Raw genomic sequence first — 25561 nt, forward strand, 5'->3', positions numbered from 1 at the left:
ACATATTGCAGACAGCCATTTTGTGTGTCAAGCTACTGTTAGCTGAAAACCAAATACCACATAGCGAGGAATAATTATTAGGACTCTGAAAGGCAAGGCCAAACCAGCTGCATAATTGCAGTTTTGCTAATTAAAACAAAAAAATAAATTAATATACCATAGAAATAAAAACATTTAAATAGCCAACCTTGGTTTTAAGTGCCTTTAATATATGATTTATTATTGTAACAAATATTAAAAATGTTTTGCTAATAAAAATAAGTGATTTGTTAAAGCTAAAAACATTGGTAATCCAGTAGGGTTTAGGCTCCACCTAAACCAAAGTGGAACCAGACTGCTGGCCCTTAACATTAAAAAGGTTGCAGAGCAGTTTTTAAACTAGGAGATGGGGGAAAGCCAACTGCTGCAGAGGAGCACGTGGATCGGACAGAGACTTCTCTTAGAGGAGAGTCTATTGATGGAGATTCTCTAGGTTATAGTCAGGAGCAGAGGATGGAAGAGGATAATGTAAGGGCGAGATCAGACGAGAAACATTCACATAAAGAATCGGAAACATCAGAAAAGGGCAGACAAATAAACAGTGACAAGTTTTTAAAGTGCTTGTACACAAATGCTGAAAGTCTAAATAATAAGATGGGTGAACTAGAGTGCCTCATGATAAAGGAGGATATTGATGTAATAGGCATCACAGAAACCTGGTGGACTGAGGACAATCAATGGGACACAGTCATTGTGGGGTACAAAATATATCAGGACAGGACAAGTTGGGGGGGGAGGGGAATTGGCACTATATGTGAAAGAAAATGTAGAATCAAATGAAGTAAAAATCTTAAGTGAATCCACATGTTCCATAGAATCTCTATGGATAGTAATTTCATGCTCTAATAAGAATATAACATTAGGGATCTATTATCGACCACCTGACCAGGACAGTGATAGTGATGATGAAATGCTAAGGGAAATTAGAGAGGCTATCAAAATTAAGAAGTCAATAATAGTGGGGGATTTCAATTATCCCCATATTGACTGGGAATATGTCACCTCAGGACGAAATGCGGAGACAAAATTTCTCGATACTTTAAATGACTGCTGCTTGGAGCAGCTGGTATGGGAACGCATGCCTGGGGCGGCAAGCCATGGTGGGGCGCCTGCTGGTTGCTGTGAGGGCGTCAGTCAGGCTGCCTTCGGCGGCATGCCTGCGGGAGGTCCGCTGGTCCTGCAGCTTCGGCGGGGGGTACGCCAAAGGCCCAGAGCTGGTGGACCTCCTGCAGGCATGCCGCCGAATCCGCGTTACCAGCGGACCTCCCCCAGGCACGCCGCTGAAGGCTGCCTGACTGCCGTGCTTGGGGCGGCAAAATACATAGAGCTGCCCCTGCCACAAGGGGAGAGGCAACACTCGATTTAGTCCTGAGTGGAGCTTAGGAACTGGTCCAAGAGGTACCTATAACAGGACAGTTTGGAAATAGTGACCATAATATAACAACATTTAATATCCCTGTGGTGGGAAGAACATCTCAACAGCCCAACACTGTGGCATTTAATTTCAAAAAGGGGAACTATGCAAAAATTAGTGGGTTAATTAAAGATAAATTAAAAGGTACAGTGACTAGAGTGAAATCCCTGCAAGCTGCATGGATGCTTTTTAAAGACACCATAATAGAAGCCCAACTTAAATGAATACCCCAAATTAAGAAACACAGTAAAAGAACTAAAAAAGAGCCACCGTGGCTTAACAACCATGTAAAAGAAGCAGTGAGAGATAAAAAGACATCTTTTAAAAAGTGGAAGTCAAATCTTAGTGAGGTAAATAGAAAGGAGCATAAACACTGCCAAATTAAGTGTAAAAATGTAATAAGAAAAGCCAAAGAGGAGTTTGGAGAACAGCTACCCAAAAACTCCAAAGCTAATAACAAAATGTTTTTAAGTACATCAGAAGCCGGAAGCCTGCTAAACAACCAGTGGGGCCCCTGGCTGATCGAGATACAAAAGGAGCACTTAAAGATGATAAAGTCATTGCAGAGAAACTAAATGGATTCTTTGCTTCAGTCTTCATGGCTGAGGATGTTAGGGAGATTCCCAAACCTGAGCTGGCTTTTGTAGGTGACAAATCTGAGGAACTATCACAGATTGAAGTGTCATTAGAGGAGGTTTTGGAATTAATTGATAAATTTAACATTAACATGTCACTGGGACCAGAAGGCATTCACCCAAGAGTTCTGAAAGAACTCAAATGTGAAGCTGCGGAACTATTAACTATGGTTTGTAACCTGTCCTTTAAATCGGCTTCTGTACCCAATGTCTGAAAGATAGCTAATGTAACACCAATATTAAAAAAGGGCTCTAGGGATGATCCCGGCAATTACAGACTGGTAAGTAGACACAGGTAAGTCTAACGTCAGTACTGGGCAAATTAGTTGAATAGTAAAGAATAAAATTGTCAGAGACATAGAAGAACATAAATTGTTGGGCAAAAGTCAACATGGTTTCTGTAAAGGGAAATCGTGTCTTACTAATCTATTAGAGTTCTTTGAGGGGTCAACAAACATGTGGACAAGGGGGATCCAATGGACATAGTGTATTTAGCTTTCCAGAAATCCTTTGACAAGATCCCTCACCAAAGGCTCTTACATAAATTAAGTATCAGAGGGGTAGCCGTGTTAGTCTGGATCTGTAAAAGCAACAAAGAATCCTGTGGCACCTTATAGACTAACAGACGTTTTGCAGCATGAGCTTTCGTGGGTGAATACCCACTTCTTCAGATGCAAGTGAAGAAGTGGGTATTCTTGCATCTGAAGAAGTGGGTATTCACCCACGAAAGCTCATGCTGCAAAACGTCTGTTAGTCTATAAGGTGCCACAGGATTCTTTGTTGCTTTTACATAAATTAAGTTGTCACGGGATAAAAGGGAAGATCTTTTCATGGATTGAGACCTGGTTAAAAGACAGGGTAAGAACAAAGGGTAGGAATTAATTGATAAATTTAACATTAAAATGTCACTGGGACCAGAAGGCATTCACCCAAGAGTTCTGAAAGAACTCAAATGTGAAGCTGCGGAACTATTAACTATGGTTTGTAACCTGTCCTTTAAATCGGCTTCTGTACCCAATGTCTGAAAGATAGCTAATGTAACACCAATATTAAAAAAGGGCTCTAGGGATGATCCCGGCAATTACAGACTGGTAAGTAGACACAGGTAAGTCTAACGTCAGTACTGGGCAAATTAGTTGAATAGTAAAGAATAAAATTGTCAGAGACATAGAAGAACATAAATTGTTGGGCAAAAGTCAACATGGTTTCTGTAAAGGGAAATCGTGTCTTACTAATCTATTAGAGTTCTTTGAGGGGTCAACAAACATGTGGACAAGGGGGATCCAATGGACATAGTGTATTTAGCTTTCCAGAAATCCTTTGACAAGATCCCTCACCAAAGGCTCTTACATAAATTAAGTATCAGAGGGGTAGCCGTGTTAGTCTGGATCTGTAAAAGCAACAAAGAATCCTGTGGCACCTTATAGACTAACAGACGTTTTGCAGCATGAGCTTTCGTGGGTGAATACCCACTTCTTCAGATGCAAGTGAAGAAGTGGGTATTCTTGCATCTGAAGAAGTGGGTATTCACCCACGAAAGCTCATGCTGCAAAACGTCTGTTAGTCTATAAGGTGCCACAGGATTCTTTGTTGCTTTTACATAAATTAAGTTGTCACGGGATAAAAGGGAAGATCTTTTCATGGATTGAGACCTGGTTAAAAGACAGGGTAAGAACAAAGGGTAGGAATAAATGGTAAATTCTCAGAACGGAGAGGGGTAACTAGTGGTGTTCCCCAAGGTTCAGTCCTAGGACTAATCCTATTTGACTTATTCATAAATGATCTGGAGAAAGGGGTAAAAAGTGAGGTGGCAAAGTTTGCAGATGATACTAAACTGCTCAAAATAGTTAAGACCAAAGTAGACTGTGAAGAACTTCAAAAAGATCTCACAAAACTAAGTGATTGGGCAACAAAATGGCAAATGAAATTTAATGTGGATAAATGTAAAATAATGCATATTGGAAAAAATAACCCCAACTATACATACAATATGATGACTAATTTAGGTACAACGAATCAGGAAAAACCTTGGAGTCATCATGGATAGTTCTCTGAAGACGTCCACGCAGTGTGCAGAGGGGGTCAAAAAAGCAAATAGGATCTTAGGAATCATTAAAAAGGGGATAGAGAATAAGACAGAGAATATATTATTGCCCTTATATAAATCGATGGTGTCATAAACAGTTAGTTAAGGGTTAAGGTCTCTTTTACCTGTAAAGGGTTAACAAGCAGTACCTGATGAACACCTGACCAGAGGACCAATCAGGGACAAGATAATTTCAAATCTCTGTGGAGGGAAGTTTTTTTTCTGTGTTTTTTGTTTGAGTTGAGTCTCTCTTTGGAGCTAAGGGAGTCCAGACATCTTTTCAAGTCCTCCAAGATTTCTGCAGTATTGTTCATCTATTCAGGCTAGTAAGTGTTAACAAGGCGAACTAGTATTATAAGTTTATTTCTACATTTGCAATTGTGTGTTTTGCTGAAGGAATATCTTTATTTCTGTTGCTGTTACTTTGCTTTTACTGAGAAAGAAAGGGGGAGGGAGAAATCTCTCCAGGTTTATAAGTTAGACCCTGTGTATTGTTCCATCCTGGTATTACAGAGATAGTGTACTTTCTTTTTGTTCTTTTAATAAACTCTTTTCTTTTTAGGACTTGATTGATTCTTCTCTTGGCTGCATTTCAAGGGAAGGGGAGGGGGAGGTGAGTCCCTCTTTGTGTTGAGTTAAGGATTTGACTCGGTGTGTATCTCTCCGGAGCAGGCTGGAGAGGGGGAAGGAGGGGAGGGGAACTGGCTGTTTCTCTCTCTCTGGTAAGATTCAAGGAGTTTGAATCTGGGTTCCCCAGGGGAAGTTTTGGGGGACAGGCAGTGTGTTACCCACTTTAAACTTAACTGGTGGCAGCAGAACTGGATCTAGACTAGGATTAGTTTAGAGGAGCCCATGCATGTCCCCATCTTGGAACCCAAAAGCTCCAAGTGGGGGAGGAGACCTATGACAGATGGTACGCCCACTTCTTGAATATTGCGTATAGATGTGGTCTCCTCATCTCAGAAAAGATATACTGGCACTAGAAAAGGTTCAGAGAAGGGCAACTAAAATGATTAGGGGTTTGGAGAGGGTCCCGAATGAGGAGAGATTAAAGAGGTTGGACTTCTCAGCTTGGAAAAGAGGAGACTAAGTGGGGATATGACAGAGGTATATAAAATCTTGAGTGATGTGGAGAAAGTAGGTAAGGAAAAGTTATTTACTTATTCCCATAATACAAGAACTAGGGGCCACCAAATGAAATTAATGGGCAGCAGGTTAAAAACAAACAAAAGGAAGTTCTTCTTCACACAGCGCACAGTCAACTTGTGGAACTCCTTACCTGAGGAGGTTGTGAAGGCTAGGACTATAACAGCGTTTAAAAGAGAACTGGATACATTCATGGAGGTTAAGTCCATTAATGGCTATTAGCCAGGATGGGTAAGGAATGGTGTCTCTAGCCTTTGTGTGTCAGGGGTGGAGATGGATGGCAGGAGAGAGATCACTTGATCATTACCTGTTAGGTTCATTCCCTCTGGGGCACCTGGCATTGGCCACTGTCAGTAGACAGGATACTGGGCTAGATGGACCTTTGGTCTGACCCAGTATGGCCGTTCTTATGTTCTTATCTGTTTTGTAAAAATTAGCTATTAAAATTAAGGAAAAGTAAACACTTCAGAACAGTCCGAGGGAGCTTTTCTTCAGACAAGGAACTGACACCTAAACTTCCTATCAGCAGGATGGAAGGAGGGCCCTGGAAGCCCTACTGATAATCACTCAAAACCATCTTGGATTTTGGGTAACTATAATGTTTGGGGTTTTCTAAACTATTGCGATAGAATATATGTGTGTGTTCTTAAGACCAAATAAAAAAGTAGTTTTAGATAAAATAACTGTGGTTGGTACCAGTCATTTATCAGACAAAAAAGCTAAGTCCTCATTTATTTATTCCTGATACCACCTAAAAAATAAAGTTAAATTATCACTGCTTTGGGGTCATGAAACCCTGGGTAACAGTTCCAGGTTATATATATAAAGGCCCTCTCATACCATCTGTAAACCAAAGGAATTTATTATAACTGCACAAGATAAAGATTTTGAAATTATTTAGTCAAATCACTCTACTTACTTATACAAGAAGTCTCACTAACTTTTTTTAAGGCGATTTCAGTAGAACTATTTGTCTGAGTAAATAAAAAGGATTTGGCTCTGGAAGTTTGGAACTGTAAGTGATTATTCTTATTTCCAACTATTTTTTCAAGTGTAAAGTGCTGAATTCCTTTGCTTTTAATTAACAAAAAATATGCCTGTGCTACCAGACATTAAGTCTTACACCTTGTAGAAACAGGATTGCATTGACATAATTTAAATATTTTACCTTTCAATCTGTTGAGTTTTACCAATGTTTCTGAAATTTAAGGAAGAAGCATTACGAAAAATCTTTAAGTTGATACCATTCACCTGCATACAACAACTGCATAAATAAAATCATTAGATTTCTTAAGGGCACTGGTTACATCATGACCCTAACAAAAAGCATGACACTCTGGATTCTTTTTATAACATCCCAGGGTGGTCATCTTTTCCAGCAGCTCCTCTGAAGAAGCTTCACACCAGCCTCCCATTCCAAGAGCACAGTGCTTGAGATTAGCTAGCCTGTTACAAAAGTTGTGGTCTGAGTTTCCCACTCCAGAATGTAATGGAGAAAATGCTGGCTTGCTTATAACCAGCTAGCTTTAAAGGATTTGTGTTCAAGATCCCAGGAATTTTCCATTATAATTACTTTCAAGTCAACTGTGATACATGTGGCTTTAGTAAACAACCACCACAACCATGGTTTTTTAAAAAATGTGAAATGCTAAAGGTTCCCTTAGGGAGCAATGCCATCTTTTAAAGATTTTAAGAGTGAATATAAAACTAAAGATTGAGCTTTAACTTTGCCTTTCAGTACTTAAAAGAACCTTTACCAGTAAGGGGCCACACATGATACCGTGCACTGCATGAAATGAAGGTAGCACAATACGCCAAGAAAGGGGTCAGAGGGGTGACAGCAGTTCTGATGCATTCTCCGACATAATTCATAGGCCCTGTAGAGGTCCTTCCATGGATTTTTGGCTGGGGAATGGGAGTGCAACAGGTAGTGGAGAAACTGGGGTGCAACCACATGACATTGCTGCAAATAGTGCCTGCTAACTACTGCTGCTTAGATCTGTTGTAGGTCCCCTGTATGTTGCTGCATCTTTTCATCATGAGTAGGGCTACTGACATACATTGCAAGGCAGCACAGCTTCTTAGGCAACCTTAAAGGATGAGCAGCCTTTAGTTCCAGCTCTGAGCTGCCTAAAGATGGCTCAGCACTTAAGGCCTTATTTATATGGATAAGAATAGCCTAATACAAAGAGATTCAATACTGCCACACATTCATAACCGTACAAGCTACCATATAAAGTGTAGCTGGTTTAAAAAAAAATAAGGCATGTATGAACATTACAATTTTTAAAATATATCACTATAAAACTACTGAATCAGATTCCAAACTTGGGCTAGTTATCTTCCTGAATATGAACTATAAATAGGGTGACAAACAGGACAGGAAAAAACTGGACAGGAGGTGGGGGTTAATAGGCGCCTATATAAAAAAAAAAGTCCCAAATATATGACTGTCCCTTAAAAATGGGACATCTGGTCACCCTAACTATAAAACATACAACATTTGTAGTCGCTATCTTCAACCATTTTGAGCTATAAAAATGCAAAAATTTTACTTTGTAACATGGCAAAAGTTTTATTTTCCTCACTCTTGCTTAATTCAAAAAGCTCAAACTTAAAAAGAAAAATCACTTTTGCACTGGATCCAAGCATAGTGAATTTCGGCCCCAAAGAAATTTGAGAAAGCTACGAGCAATTGAAAAAGAGGTTCTAAGAAAGTCAAAACTTAATCTTCACTATTACATTTTCCACTTGCTATAATACAAGGATATGTGTGTTACAGAGAAGATATCAAATATGGTGATGGTGAAATATTTGTGTACTCATAGCTCAATTAACATACTTATATGAAATTCCAGCTACACACTATGTACATCAATAATGGCTCAGATAGAAGCAAGACTAATGGGTTCCCACATTTCTGGTAACCTAGATTGTACTGTATTATTTGTAAACTGTTAGCAGAATATTGTTGTTTACTATCTAAATTTCTTGGAATGAACAAATGTTTGTCTGCAATAATGAAAAGTCTTTCAGAGTGCTTATGTAAATAATATGTCTATAGACAAAAACAGGTGATTAAACTTAGTTTGAATAAATGAATGAAAACACCTTTAAAAATGGAAAGCAATTTATCTTTTACAAATGGCAAGAATTTCAGTACTATTCTATAGAGTATGACATTACAGATGCCCGAATACAAAAAACAAAACAAAATGGAAACATATTATCTGTTTCAATGTGCTTAATATTTTCAAGGTTTTTGCTAGCTTAGCTAGAAGATTATTAGTGATAATACTTAGCACCTATATCATGCTTTACATTTTCAAAATGATGTACAACAGTTAACTAGTTAATGGGTATTAGATATACATGTGTCTAGACTGCAGAAATGAAATACTGGCTTCTTTACTATAGAAAGTTGCAAATCTCTTTACAAATTAGGCAGCAAGATTTCATTTAAACCACAGAATCAATGTGGTTAAAAGTTGATGGTTCCTCTTAGTAACAATCAGTCACAGATGGCAATTTAATTTATATACATATCTCTATCCCCAAACAACGCACTACCTGAATAATTTTGTGTTATGAATCAGGATTAGGCTACATTTCTCCTGAACTGTGGATGCCTATATATGAAGAAAAGCTGGCATGAGGTAAGTGAAATCTAATCTCTGCTGAACAAGCGACTTTTAGATGTAGAATGGATGGACATTCATATTTAGGCATTAACATTTTACCACCATAAAAGACACATATTGAGATTATTTTGAGATATAAATTTTTAAAAATTCAGTAAAATATGAAGCACAATAATATGTTTGAAAATATATATTGAAACATATATGGAGAAGGTAAAAATCCTATCTTACACATACCTGGAAGGTTGAGTCTGAAACATACAACATTTCTGGAGGATAATATAGTATATAGGGGCCTGATGGTGTGACTTAACATCACATAAACTTCCAAAGGAAAATTATTTGTGATCACTTAATCAGTACAAATATACAAATTCATTGTAAAGAGCAGTGCATCTCAGAATTGCAGGTTATTGTTGATTTTTTTAACTTTATTATATGTTTCTTAAATTCTAACAATGATTTTAGGGTATACTCTTTATTCAGCACTGTTATAATATATAGACTTTGGTCCATGTATGATGATCCCAATCCAACTCTTATTAAAATCAGAGGGAGTCTTTCTGTTGACTTTAATGGGAGCTGGATTAGGCCCAATATGATTAGAAACCTAAAGGAAACCATTTTACTATTTTGGGGTTTTCCACAGATTCATAGATTATAAAACCAGAAGGGACCAATGTGATCATCTAATCTGACCAAATGTATCATACAGGTGACTTCCCTGAATTAATTCCTGTTTGAACTAGAGTGTATCATTTAGAAAAAATCCACCATTGATTTTTAAATTGACAGTGATGGAAAAAGCACCACAACCCTTGGTAAGATGATCCAATGATTAATTATCCTCACTGTTAAAAATGAATGCCTTGGTGCGAATCTGAATTTGTCTAGTTTCAATTTCCAGCCATTGGATCTTGTTACATCTTTGTCTGCTAGACTGAGGAGCCTATTATCAAATTTTTGTTCCTTGTGTACTTACTTAAAGACTGTAATCAAATCATCCTTTAAAGATAATCTTCCCTTTGTTAACTTAAATATTGAATGCCTTAAATCTCACTATAAGGCAATTTTTCTAATCCTTTAATCATTCTCATGGCTTTTGTCTCTGAACCTTTCTAATTTTAACAACATTCTTCTTGAATTGTGGACACCAGTACTGGACACAGTATTCTTGTAGCAATCACACAGATGCCAAATACTCAGATAATATTAACTGCCCTTCTCATATTCAAGATTCCTATTTATATTCCCAAAGATAATATTAGCCCGTTTGGCCAGGGTGTCACACTGGGAGTTCATGTTCAGTAATTATCTTCCATGAACCTCAAGTCTCTCAGTCACTGCTTCCCATAGTAGAATCCCCCATCCTGTAAGGATGGCATACATTCTTTGTTCCTAGATATATAACCTAGGTGTGGCTGTATTAAAATGCATATTGTTTGCTTGCACCCAGTTTACCAAATAATCCAGATTGCTCTATATCAGCAACCTGTCCTCTTCAATATTTACCACTCCCCCAATCTTTGTATCATCTGCAAGCTTTATCAGAGATGATTATATGTTTTCTTCCAGGTCATTGATAAAAATGTTATATAAAGTAGAGCCAAAAACTGATCCCCTGTGCTTAATGATGATGATTTCTTCTTTACAATTACAGTGTGAGACCTGTCAGACAGTTTTTAATCCATGTGTGCCATGTTAATTTTGTATCATTCTAATTTTTAATCAAAATGTTGAACAGTACCAAGTCAAATGCCTTACACAGAAGTCTATTACAGTGGTTCTCAACCTTTCCAGACTACTGTACCCCTTTCAGGAATCTCATTTGTCTTGCATACCCCAAGTTTCACCTCTCTTAAAAACTACTTGCTTACAAAATCAGACATAAAAATACAAGTGTCACAGCACAGTATTACTGAAAAATTGTACTTTCTCATTTTTATCATACAATTATAAAATAAAACAACTGGAATATAAATATTGTACTTCCATTTCAGTGTATTGTACATAGCGCTATAAACAAGTCACTGTCTGTATGAAATTTTAGTTTGTACTGACTTTGCTAGTACTTTTCATGTAGCCTGTTGTAAAACTAGGCAAATATCTAGGTCAGTTGATGTACCCCCGGAAGACTTCTGTGTACCCCCAGGGGTGCGCGTACCCCTGGTTGAGTACCATTGGTTTATTAGATCAATTAAGCACTTTTACCTTTATCAACCAAACTTGTAAACTCATTCAAAAAAGATATCAAGTTAGCTTGACAGGGTCCATTTTCCATAAAACCATGTTGGTTGGCATTAGTTACACTATCCTTCAATCCTATATTAATCAAGTTTTCTATCAATCACTGCAGTATTTTGCCTGGGATCAATGCCATGCTAACTGGCCTATAGCTACCCAAGTCATCCAGTTTACCCTTTTAAAATATTGGCACAACATTAGCTTTCTTGTAGTCTTCTGGGACTTTCCCAGTGTTTCAGGATTTATTGAAAATCAACACAACCTGTCCAGTGAGCTCCTTGGGACAACTCTTTAAAAACTCTTGGATGCAAATTATTCAAACCCGCTAATTTAAAAATGTCTGACTTATGTAGCTGCTTTTTAACATCTTCCTGAGTTACTGTTGGAATGGAAAGTGTTTCATGATCATCATATGATATGACTATATCATCTGATTTTTTTCCCAAATACAGAACAAAAATATTTATTGATCCTATTTCCTGTTTTGCATTATTGTTGATAATTCTACCATTTTTATCTAGTAATGGACCAATACTGTTGTTAGGATTCTTTCTGTTCCTAATGTACTTAAAAACAAACAAACAAACCCCTCTTTCTTTTTTACAGTTTTATTGGTTTGATAAATGAAAGACAGGAAATATAATTTTTGATTGGTTTGTTGAGTTTTTATAAAGCAATTTGGTAAAGCCTGTAGGATGATGCATTCACAACTGAAGTGCTGAATATTCTTCATTGATGTTTATTTTATTTTCTCTTGTACAAAAAGGGCAGGGGGGTGTAAGCCTATAAACATGCCTGACATATATTACAAAAATTAAACAGCAAGGAGAACCCAAAACTTCCCTCTCCAAATGAGGTTCCTCTCAAAAACCTGTTTAAAGGGTCCATGGAACTTTTTGTGAGAGTAAAGGTTGTTTTTGGCATTTTAGCCCAAATCTCCTACTATACTATAGTGTGAGGTGCTCTGCTCCTGTTCCTTATTGTACTTTTTATTACAGAGACGGCTGCATTTTATTGGTGACATACATATATAGGCCCAGAGCCTGTGAACACGTGTGTTAAGGGCATGCACTAAGTTGCCTATTTGTATAAGAGTTTGCAGGGCCATAGCCTGTGAATTGCTTTAGGATTAAAGGTACTCTATAAGTGTAAGGTTATTTTTCAGATATATTTACTTCAATTCTCACAAAATATGAAAAAGAGCATCCCCTGGCCTCTAGACGGTTTCGAAACTTATTTAAAAATACAAAGCAGCCAGCAAAGACAAATTCGGAGTCCTGTCCTAACCTTACAACTAAGCAAAAGAAAATAACAAGAAAGAAAGAAAGAAAGCCAAACACAAAAATGAAAAGATTGAGCCAGGCCAATTGTATTCAATTTCCTACAGTTATTTGGCTGAATAAAATGTTGATATTTGTTCCTCTACCTCTCAGCTCTCCTTCCTTTTTAGCCCTAAAGTTGACTTTTATTTTATACACTTATCTGCTAATCGTCCTTTCCCCAGCGAACAGTGGCTCCATCACAAGTATTCACTAGTACAAACCTCCCCCATTCAGCTTTCAAAGCCTCCTCGAACCGTGTTTAGCGTCCCCCACCTTTGAAGCGTCTTAAATAATTTCCCCCGCCCTCAAATTTGAAACTCGCTCTAGCAAGTGTGTTTGACAGCTCCCGTAGCGGGCGGGGGGCTTTGCTGGCAAGGGGCTTCTCACCTGGCAACAGAGCACAGGCGCGACTGGGCAAAGACCGGGGCCAGGTGCGGGCAGGCCGGGCCCCTGTGCGGAGGTGCCCTGGTAGGAGCCCTCGCCGGGGGGAGCCGCCCGTGGCACCGAACACGTGGAGCGCCGCTGTTCCGGCAGCTCCGCTCGCCTCACCTTGCGGCAGGTGCAGGGCGCAGGTGGGGCGCTGCCCGGGCTCGGGGGGAGCCCGCCCCTTTGCAGGAGCGGGGCCGGTGCCGGGGGAGCCGAGCCCGCCAGCAGGGGACACGCTCGAAGGCTCCGGGCTTGGGTGCCGAGGCTCCCGGTGCCGGGGCCCGCCCAGCTCCGCTCATGCCCGCCGGAGCTGAGCACGGGGTGCGCGCAACCAACTCGCGGCAGGTAGGTCCCCTCCGCGGGGTGCAAACAGCGCGGGAAGCTGCCAAGGAGTTTGCTCTGGGGGCGCCCGGGAGGGGAGCAGGGAGAGGGGCCCTGGGGCTTCTCCCCTGCCCCCGAAAATGCTTTTTATTTAGAAAGGGGGTGTCGGGGGGGAGGGGGTGTCTGAGCGTTTCTCGGGCGTGCCTGGGCTGGGCGCTGGGGCGGGGTGGTGGTTGCAGTGGGGCGGGGCTGGGCTGGGCCCTGGGGGGTGGCGGCGGTGGTTGCAGTGGGGCTAGGCGCTGGGGCGGGGTGGTGGTTGCAGTGGGGCTGGACGAGGTGGGCTGGGCGCTGGCGGGGGGGGGGTGGCTGCAGTAGGGGTGGGCTGTGGGTTTGTGTTGCATGTGTGGGAAGTTGAGGCCCTTTTAATGCACCTGGGGAAGGTCCTTGGCATCCCCACTCCCCTCGTTGTGGGCTGAGTGGCTCTCGGGTGGGGTTATAGTGACAGTTGCAATCCTGAAGTGACCTTCCGACAGAGGGTGAGCAAAACAGGAAGCCCCACTCCCACTGTAGAGGCTTGTAGGGTGAGGGAAAGCACTCTTGAGCTACATCCCCACCGTCTGTCTGTCTGTCTTGAGGGGGGAGAGAAGGGGGCACAGGGCTGGCTGGGGGGAGAATGCTGTGTGACTTGGAGAGGAGGAAGGGTGACTGGAGATGGGTATCTAGGAGACAAAGGGTGGGGGAGGGATTTAACTGGAAGATAGAGGCTAAGAAGGGCTTGGTTGTGTCATGATTTGTTTGCCTGGTAGAGAAGGGGGCAAGTGGCTGGGTTTGTCTGGTAGAGAGATGGTGAACAGGAAAAGGGTTGCGAGGGTGGGCTGCCAAGGTCTGTTAGGAAGCAATGTGAGGAAGGGGTATGGAGCTCTCTGTGGCAGGCTCTGCCAGTAGAATTGAGTGGGGGGGGGGAGGGTGACCAGGCTGACTGAGGACTGTAATTTCCTCTTCTGGGAGTCCCTGTTGCTTGCTTTGGGTGGGTGGATGGAGAGTGGCATTCAGTGGTTGATGGACAGTGAGGTATTTCTCCATCATCTTCAATATAAGTTTGATCCAGGAGAGGAAAAGAATAACTATGAAAGAAGAGGAGCAGGGAATATTTTAAAATGACTCCTCTCCTGCTGCTCCATGTCACTCCTCTCCTCCCCCCCCCCCCAATTTCTTCAGGCTGTGTTTTGGGTTAATAAATCTGGGCTGATTTGTAACTCCTAATTGTTGCCAGCAACGTGAGAACAATTCCTCCTTGGTTCCTTCAGTCTCTGTAGATTTTTAATTGGCCTTCACTCTGCTCTCTAAAGTCTAGTTTTGAGTTATTTTTTTCCATTCATATGAAAGAGGCTCAACAGTTAAATGTGCGGCTTGGTGATCAAGTGACGAGGCATGTAAAGTACACCTGAAAGAACAGCCCATATGTGGAGGATACATAATGTATCTATCTCTACCTTGACTTGCTTCTGCTCAGTTTTCTGTTCTCTGCCATGTAGCTCTCCTGACTTTATCTCTCTCTCTCTAAAACTAGCCAAATGTCTCACTATTTGCATATCCACTCATATGTGTAACATGTTTGTGCAATTATATTTTTGACCAGCCCTAGAATAATAATGTAAATATATGTTGTGGTTTTATCTGATAAACAGCATGGCTTTAGTTTGATAAATGCTTTAGTGACATTAAATGTGACACACACACAGTTACTCTGCAGATGGTTTTTTAAATCTGCTGATAAATTGTTACTGTATCAAACGGTTAGGGGTTGTCTTCACTGTAGTGTTAACTTGAATCATAAACTAAAATGTTGCCCCTAACTCTATAGCCACACACACCATCCATTAACTTAAGTATGGTGGTGCTTTTAACTTGAGATGAGTATACTGTCAGGGATATAAACTACAGTTTGAGTTAGCTCAGCTTAAGGCATGTTAGCTATCCTGCTGCAAAAATATAGTGCAGACAAGGCATTTGTAGTGTTAAATTAGGTGAGGTCAACCACGGGCGGCAGGGTGTAGTGCAGACCTCACGTAGCTACTTTGAAGTAAACACTACAAATGCCTTGTTTCCTCTTAGGGTTTTATGTATCCTGTATTAGTTATTTCACTGTATTTTTTTTTAAATCCATCCCCCACACACACCTTTGTGTCAGCGAAGACAGTCTTACTCTGAAAGAGTTTCATTGACATGATCTTTAGATGAAAAGCACTATATAAATTCTGACCAATACTGTCTGATTGTTGTACTTCCCCAGATGTCTGTATTTATCTGTCTCTTGTCTTGTGTTTAGATTGTAAGTTCTTTGGGGCAGAGGCTGTGTTTTTGTTCTGTGTATGTACAGCGTGTAGCACAATGGGTCCTGGTCCATCACTGGGGTCCTTGTCACTACGATAGTATGAGCAGTATTCTTTTGTGTACATCACAAGTCAATAGTTAGAAGGTGAACAATGTAGATATACAAATAATAAGTTTTAGTGTGTTTGAAAGTAAGTGAGTGGTTTAATAATAAGCCCTCTTTGCCTTTATCCTATTGAACAGATGGTCAAAATGAAAAAAAAAAAAACCCTGAAATTACTGATCTTATTAACCATTTTTACAGTATGACATAAAATGGAAAATCTAGGAGTCCGGGAACTTGGGGTTAATGCTATGAATGCCTGTGTGTGTGTTGTATAGGTAAAAGATTAAACAATGAGAAATTGCCAATGTTTCAATTGATAAGTTAATTGAAAAGATGGGGTTGTGCTGAAATTGGAAAAACATCTGTAAAATAGTTAGATTGCATCATACTTTTTTTATTTTATTTGAAGCCAGTTATGTTGAGTGTATATCAAATGCAATATTTCCTGGTACAGTACATACAATGTGATTTATTTATTTAATTTGATGCTCAACATAGAATGTACCTTCAATATTCTACTTTGCTTCGGAAGTGAATGTTCTAAATGAAAGTCACCAACTTCTTATAAAACAAAGGTATTTTTAAGCTAGTTAATGTCCAGTTGATGTCTTCATGGTGAAAATTCCTGCAAAAAATTGCAAGAATCTGTTCATAATTTTCACTGGTATATCTATCAATTCTAAAAGTAAAAATATAGCAGATACTGTATTCTTAGGCTAACCAAAAAGCAAAATGCCTACCAACAACTCTTCTGGCTACAGTGGAGTGAACCCTGCTTTATATTGTTCCTCTGTGTAACAGCCCCTATTACCTGATAGTAAATATGAATAACTAACTTTTACATAACTGTATTGATCTTTAAAATGTACTGCTTTACATGGCAGAAACAGGAGAAAACAGGTTATTCTAATAGTAGCATGTTTAAGCCATCACACAATCTCTGTTCCATTAATAAACAAAACCAGATTCTGCGAGGGAGGAGACTAAATTTAAAAAATACAAATTATTTTAGGTTCCGTAATATCTGCATACAGGGCTGTCCCTACTCATATGCAAAGTACGCAGCTGCATAGGGCACCTGGAACTTTGGGGCACCAAATTTCCTGGTGCCCTACGCAGCTGTGTTCTGCTCCAGTCCCTGCTCCACCCCCACTCCACCCCTTCCCCAAAGCTCTGCCCCGCCTCTTCCCACCCCAGCCCTACCCCCACTCTGCTGAGGACTGCAGCAGGGGTTGGGCCTGCAGCGAGAAGTGGAGTGACCTGACCCCAGCCTGCTCCGCTTCACCGGTGAGTGCTAGGGGGCAGTCCCCCCTTCCTCCCCCGTCCTCCAAGCCTGCTCATGCCCCCCTGCAGAGGCCTGGGGCCAGCCCCACCCCCCCATGGGGGCGCTGCATAGGGCACCAAAATGGCTAGGGATGGCCCTGTCTGCATGTGTGGAACTCTGCCAGGAATGCTCCCTAAATTACCTATTTCCTGCTAATCTTCATCATTTGGATGGTGTTAGCCTGTTCCTTGTTTGGAAACAATGAAGACTCCATGAAAGAGAAATACATGTGTTTTCACTAAGTCAAACATTCAGGTTTAAGAGCGTAAAGCTGTGCAAAATCAAGGTCCATCATCATAATTCTTGCTTAAATAGCCATATGTCTTCTGACACTCAAATAAAATATGGCAGTATTGTTGTATCCAGATAGAAAAGTATTTTGAAACCTTGAAGAGTACTGTGGTCTGAAATAATTCAGTCCTTCAGGCTCTTGTTTAATTCCATTTGACAGTAAGTTGCACCAGAACCATGTGGAGTGAGTCTGACTTGGTTATCTTAGAAATACAACCTCCACAAAAAACATAAATAGACTATGTCATAGCTTCTGATGCAAACAAGTGACAGCATCACTCTTAGACTCCAGTGTCACTTTAAAAAAATATTTTAATGAATAATGTTGGGTTTTTTTGTAATGTAATAGATTGTTTCAAAAACTCTGGCCTAGTAATATGAGACTGAATATCAGTGAGTGTACCATTGCTGCCTGCATCAATAAATGCTTTATGTTACTGGGGGAAAGGTCTCTGAGTCTATGAGGGAGTGGAGGAAGTATGGACCCAGACAGTGATACTGATTGTAATTAATTCTGAAAGTTCTGTTTATATTCCTGACAGTGTCAACAAAATAAACCCACAGCTTTTCTCTATGGTTATTTTCAGCAAGGGTTCTGCATTTAGATTAAAACCTCTTGTTTGTTTTTTTTGTTTTTGTTTTTTTTTTGAAAAGGCTAAGTCCTTCTCAAATTCAAAATTAGTTAATTTTTGAAAAATTAAACTATAAAAATAAATTCCTCTTGTAGCTGGCTATTATTTTATCTCTTGTTTACTGATGTATTTGATCTGTTAACCAGTCAGAAACTAAGAGGCTCAAATTTTCAGTACTGGATATTGTCCAGCTTGCAAATAAAAGGCCTTCAGCTGGCGACTGCCACCACAATGAAGGAGCTGCTTTAACCGCTACTATGGCCACCAGTGAGTAGCTGCTGGAAGCTCTCCATCCTTCTGTGTATTATATAAATAGTAATGTAGGCCTTGAACATAGTAACATAACGGAACATGCACTACAGAGCCAATTGCTGATGTGTGTTAATCTGTTTGTTAGACATATATCTTGCTTAGTTCCTCAAAGAAATTGACAACTGCTGTATAAAAAGTGACAAGTTACTGTAAATGAAGCAAAATATTATTCTAATAACTGAGACAATTCAGCTCTAAAATAAATACCACCACATTGCTTTACATTTCATACTACTTGTTGCACATAGTATCTGTGCAGCGATGAGTGGATTCACTTGTGGTTTTATTCATTCAGATTGGAAAGGTTTTTCTGAGCATTATTTCTGCGTTTTTCACTGCAACATTTACAATACAATCTCCTTTGTGTTGGTTATGCAAGCAGTAGCCCTCACTAAGGCCCAGTAGAGAGAATGTTTTGTGATGTCCATAAAAAGGAGAAGCTTCATTCACCACATTTCTGCTAAAACCTAAATAGATGTGATTGGACATGATCAGAAGTGATTTTATTCAATTTTTTTTAAACTTGCATCTTTAAAAGGATATTTACAGTAAGGAAAATAATCAGGTGCTCTTGCTTGGCCAGCAGGTTTGTTGAACTGAATTCTGACACCAGCCAGACCAAGTCAGCATTTATTAAATGACTATTTGTATCTAATATGATAACAGTGAGTGATATATTCTATGATAACTCTGTACGTCTGGATCCTGCAGTCTTTGCATGGACAAAACTTACGTTGACTTCACTGGGAGTTTTCTTAGGGGAGAGCTGTACGATCCTTCTTAGTTCTTTTTTAAGCACAGCTGGAAATGTATTAATATTTTTCATAAAATAGTTTAACAGTCATTAACTGCATCTGTTGGTCATTTAAAATCAAAATTGGGAATGCAAGTGCTCTATTACAAGCAAAGTCACACTGAACATAGAAACAGTCAATTCTTGGTATGACACAGTATAGAAAAAGATTACAATGATTTGTTGTGTACTCTTGTAATCAGTTACGGAAAATAATATTTAAACTTTTCTGAAATCTCATCTTGAGGAACTTAATATTTTCTTAAATTAAGCTTATGTGCAGAATCATCCATGTGATAGCTCCTAAAGTTCTGAAGTCCTTTAAGTATCTTCTATATGTAATGGCACCATGGTCATCAATAAAGATCAATATTTAAGATGCATACTATATTCTGATTCCTTCAGCCTTAGACACATACCTTTAAAAACAAACAAAATCCTTGAAATATAATGCTGTTTAATAAAGTGAAAGATTGTCAGCCTTGAGAATGAAGCCCTCTATGGACCACATCTAATGAGGGGTTGGTATAGTATTGGTTACAGTATATAGTGTCAAAGTTGGACAGAAGCCTGGAGTTCAATCTCCTTATCCATTCAGTTCTTGTCTACTACTGAGAGAGCCAGTTAGCATTACTTGTGAATGTGTTGGCTTTGTGATATGTACCAATGGCCAGTGCTGCCCTCTCCTAATGTAAATTAAAAATAATCTTAATTGCCTAAATTCTACAAAGGAGATTGGAGAGGAATACACAAAGAGGGGTAATGTAGGTAGGCACCCTCCATTTCATAGGTGTCTTTTTCCACTGTAAGGATCACTAAGATGTTGAGAGAAACTGGTTTGGGGAAGCTTATATTGCCATTGCCTCTTATAAATGTGTTCTGTGACTAAAGGACTTCAATTACAAAAGATTATTTTTCAATAATTGAAATAGACAATGGTGAAAATATGAGAAATGCAGTTGTTTCATAATTCATTGTGTAAGCCAGCAAAATAGGTAACTTCAATATACAAACTCTATACCTGAGTAGTTTTAGAATAATTAACAAAACAGATTTCTATGTATAAATTCCTGAGGTGACAAAACATGCCTGTGTTTCAGGAGCGTGTCTTAGGCACCTCAGCAAATGTGTATCGAGCTGCTTCATCACATTGCTTCTTCATCACATTGCTGTAGCTATACAATATAATGTCCATGCATCAACTTGCCTGCACACCTCTATAGGATAATGGAGTTTGAAGTGCAATAGCAATAAAATGCCAAAAGCCTTTGGATGGCGCCCAATAAATATGAAACACATTTTTCAATATGGGTTATGAGCGAGCAAAGTTGCTATGTATTCTAAAAATATTATGAATTTCTACCCATATGCTACACATTTTGTAGGTACATTCTACAGTATGGTTTTCATTGTTTGGGTATTTGAGAGCCAGCTTGCTCTTTGCATAAACACTTACTGAATTTGTGCACTTTCTTACTATTTCCTGCCACCAGACTCTTGTGAATTGAGTTTTGATGTTTTTGTCTTTGAAGCAATGTGTATTGAATTTTTGTTACTCTGGGGGCACTAGGAGATCTCTGTATAGTTTTAGGCTGATACTACCCAAGAAGATTCTAAGATATCTAGTCCTTAACTTTGTATTCTCCAGGATTCCCCGTAGCTTTTGGAATTTAGTGTTCTGATAACCAGACCAAGTACTGTAGCTTTTTTGTAATAAGGGGAACAATAAAATGGCTACTGTTCCAATCTAAGTTTAAATTTGGAGTAGTTTTTGGAGTGATAAGGGAAATAAACTTTTTGATTAAATACTATACCTTGATGCAAGCCTCAACACTTTTTTTCCCCCTGTTGTTATTGGCTTGCTATCAGAAATTTCCTCAGGTGCAACCACAGGTGAGGGGATTCCATTTTCACACCTGGGTGAATCTATATCTGAGGTTGCCAAAGCAATTCCGTAGCTTTGGGGAATCATTAAATTTCTGACTCAAATTACTTAGTTATGATTACCATTTTGTCTCTCTTCTCCCACTTTAATTCCTGCATGATTTTAGTAGCAAATATTTCATGTGGCACTGTAGTCAGAGATCAATGATTATTGCTATTTGAAACTGGGATTCTAATCCATTAGCAGATCCATATTTAAGATTACATGTCATTTGTTGTCTACTAATGGGTGGAAATTCCTTAATTAAATAAGAAAATTCAAAATAAAATAAATCTGTGGGTTTTTTTTAAGTAAGTGTCAAAACTGTTTCATTATGCAATGAGTGAAGGGAATGGTGCAGGCTGCAGCAGACTATAGAACTTGGGAACCAGGCTGGGCATTAGGACCAGAGAACAGGTCTTGCTAACCGGGCTAGAGCGAGAGCTGGAAATCCCCTCTGCCTGTCCAGACCCATGCTTACAATGCTTTTAAGACAGTGTAGTCTAGGGCTAGAACACTGAACGGATGGTCAAGAGACCTGGTTTATATTCCCAGTTTGGCCACTTTACCTCTCTGCTTCTGTTTCCCTCCCGTGCTTTGTCTGGTCTATATTGACTAAGCCTTCTGAGGCTCTTTTTTCCCTCTTTGTTTGTCCTATTTGTGTTAATTACATATAAATAAGTCAATTATTCTCCATCCCCCTTGTAGTCCCCTGCCTCATTCAGTTTATAGATGTTGATAGGGGTAGCAAAAAAAGGGAAACATTGAAAGGGGGCATGGAAGGGGAGTAGGAACACAGAGGGTTTGTAAAGACCACAAAATTGGATGATGGATAGCTCATGGAATGTGAAGTCAGAAGGGGTTATAAGAGGAGGGGATAGATGTGGAGGGTGGATGCAGGATTCTAGAAGGAAGATTGATGACTACAGAGGATGAATGAAATACTAAATTGGTGCGAGGAGGTTACATGGAATTCCAGAGAGTAGCTGTTTTTTTGTGTGTGTGTATTTGTTTGTTTTTCCTTAAATTTGAAGGGCGGAAGCTATTTCAGTATATCAATCATTAGATGAGACCAGTGGTTCTAAACATTTTCTAGACCGTGACCCCATGATGCAATATTTTGAAACTCCTTCACCCATCTTACTATAAAGAAAGGAAGGATGGTCACAGCCTGAAACCCATTTGTGACTCCCCCTGTGGATTAGATTTGCCATGTGTGAAAAGCAGTTATAAAAGTGTTTTGGTTATATGGCTTGTAGTTTTTAAATAAGTCCATTTTGAATAATAAATGTTGAACTTAGTAATTGTTACATTTTTAGGACTGTAGATGCTGATTCTGCAATCAGATCTGCATAGGTGACTCCTGCACCCACATAGAGCACTTTTGAAATTAGTTGGCAGTCTGCATGGTCACAGAATTCTGATACTGTGCAGATCTGATTGAAGGATCAGGGCTTTATAAACTATCACATGACTCTTGCCTTGATGTGAAAACACATTTACAGTGCACATTGCTCTGTAACTGACTTTATGGTCCAGGTGAGTCACTTGTTAGTTTTGAGCAGTTACAAACATAGTTCCCAATCATAATGCTAGTTCTTGTAGAAAGTAGCAAAATAAAAAAGGTGCTAATTTCAGAATGATATTTCATGGTTACATAGTTGGAAATGTTTTGTAATTTCAGGTGTTATTCCGAATACATTACTTACTACAAAGAGATTCACACTGGCTGTTTTATATATGGTCAGAAAACAAAGAAATTACCCAGGACTAATTTTAAATTGTTATATGCTTATGAGGAACATTATTTTTACTTTAATCTTAGGACTAGTCTTATTATTATTATTATTATTATTATTTATTAAAGACTGATCCAGGAAATTTCCTCAAGGGAAAAAAATCTAATTTGAAATATTTCTGAAACTAATTGTAACAAGATTGTACAGAGCAGAATTTGGGGTCCTCTCTTTGAAGCTGTGTAGTACAATATAAAAATATTACTTAAAATAGTGATAAGTATCAAATGCAACATGCCCTGTTGAAGGATTAACAATTTTTTTTAATATAGGTAATATTTTGTATTTATTTTGTGTAAATGTTTGAAAAGAACGGACACTTTTGGTGTTTCTGTTTCAAGTACATATTTTTCAAGTTTAAAGGATAAGTCTTTTGCACCAAGCTATTTTTTGCTCATTTTGCTACAGTGAAGTTAGTGACATCATTTCCATTGTTAGCCATCTCTTCTCAGGGGTATATAACTGTTCCATAAACATTTTGCTTTGGGCTGCAGATTGGTATTTATGGTTTCCATCCAGGAACACTTTTCTAATACTGTTTTTTTTTGTTTTATTTTTTTAATTTACATATGCAGAAAAACCTTGAAAATTAGAAGACTTCCTTGATATTAACTCAACAACTACTTTGAATTTAAATGTGAAGTTTGACAGATTAGTAAATATTAATGATTTTTTTTGCTATTTTCAATTACATTTATTTTAATTGGTCAAGACATTAAACCATAACTGGATTCTAATACACATACCTAAACACCAGGAGTGAAATCCTGGCCCTTCTGAAGACAATGGCAAAACTCCTGTTGGATTCAGTAGGAGAAGATTTTATCCCAGGGGCCAGAGTATGAACCCCTTGTTCACACTGGTGAGCAGTACTCTCAGAAGTAGTCCCAGTTACTTCTACATAGGGATTATTCCTGCAAGTGACTGCAGATTGGTTGATTAAGGGGTTCACAGTCTGGCCCAGAATCATTTAAAAAACTTATCTAACAGTTAGGGTTGCCACCCATCTGGGTTTTACCTGGACAGTCCGGGTTTTGGCTTCTGTGTCCTGGTGCCATTTAGGGTTACCAGGTGCCTGGTTTTCACTTGGAAAGTCCAGTAAAAATGGGTAACTTGGTCAGATGTACGGACCAGATACCGAAAGTCCAGTTACTGTGTGGTGGGGGGAGGCACTGAGTCATTAACCTGTGCCAGCCCCTGCTCAGCTGGCGCTGCCTCCTACCTGCAGGAAGGCTCTTTTTCAGGCTGTAGCAGCTCCCGTCCCAGCCCTGGAGCAGAGGAAGACAGCTGGGGGTTGGGGAGGGAGGTGGAGATGATCCAGCAAGCAAAGGAGGGAGTGAGGAAGAGGAGCAAACGATGGGGGTGGGGTCTTGAGGGAAGAGGCAGAGTTGGGGCAGTGTTTTGGGGGAAAGAGGCGGAGCAAGAGGCAGGGCCTTAGGGGTCTGGTTACCAGCAATTAGAAAGGTGGCAACCCTAAACAGAGTGCTGGATTTAAAATACGTTTATTGAGCTGAATGTAAGTTAACAGTTCAAATGAATCAAAATGTTCAAGTTCTGCCCTAGCTAACTAAGTAACTGCATGATTTTATTACCGTTAACCTTGTCCTTTCCCTCTTCTTATTTGTTATTCGTTGCCTCTTTGCAAACACTCATGTTCACAAAGTTACTCAATCACACAAGTGTTTTCAGGATCTTGGCATGTACGCTCCTTGGGGCAGAGACTCTAATCTGAGGTGTGATTGCAGCTTGATTAGGCATACCTGCACTGGCTTTAATCTGGCTAGCATGGCTAAAAATAGCAGTGAAGACATGGCAGTAGAGGATTCAGAATGGACTGTACAAGCCTGCGTAGAACCCTAGATACGTGCTCGCATTGTAGCCTGTGGTGGGCTTCATGCTGCTGCATCATGGATACTAAAAGGTGGGGGAGAGGTAGGAGGGGATCAGCCCACAAAGGCCATAAGGTCTACCCCTATCCCATGAGCACCAGGCCCATCAGCAAATTCCCAGGTCTGCTACTCCTGGGAACTGTTCCTTTTAGTTTTTTAACCACTCTGGAAATTGGCTACAAATTGTGATGAGCTAATCTCACTACCAAGTACTATCAGTCATTACTAAATCCTGCTCTAAATATTGAGTCTTTTCAGTTACTGTGAGACTGCTCCATGGTGTCTAGTCTCTGTGAATCTATTAATCTTGTGTTACCATTAGTAAGCATTTTCCTTTTGGATTGTTCAAAGGCCTTTGTCACAGAAGATGAAGGATCCTGTCTGATAGTGTTCAATATCTATCGAGCTATCTAGAATTCTACCACCACTTTTGGCATTTTAAGGGACCATTTTATCCACAAAGGCCTAAGTTGTAAAGCAGTTAAACAGTTAGCTATTTTTAGGGATTGTTTTTAAGAGGATGCAGAGTGTGAGCCTGTGGTTTAGAGCAGGAAAGAAAAAAAATCTCTCAGTTGAAGCTGCTTGTATGTGCCCTTCAACTACTCTCCCTTCAAAATGTAAAGGGGGGAGGGAGAAAAAAAAGTTGTAGAACACAGAGAAATCCCCCCTTAGATTGATCATAAAATTTGACACACTTTACAATTAGTATAAATTGCTGGACTGTGTCCCTCTAATTCAACCTTTTTTTTTCTTTCTTTTACATTGGCGTGGTACTAGATTTATGTTTGAATTCCTGGATCTTTTTAGTGATTTTCTTGCCAAAAAATTTGCTTTGACTGAAGTCACTGGAAAGAGAGCTGAAGAAAAATGACAGTTTCATGCTCTT

Source organism: Mauremys mutica, chromosome 1, assembly GCF_020497125.1.
Source record: "Mauremys mutica isolate MM-2020 ecotype Southern chromosome 1, ASM2049712v1, whole genome shotgun sequence".
NCBI lineage: Eukaryota > Metazoa > Chordata > Testudines > Geoemydidae > Mauremys > Mauremys mutica.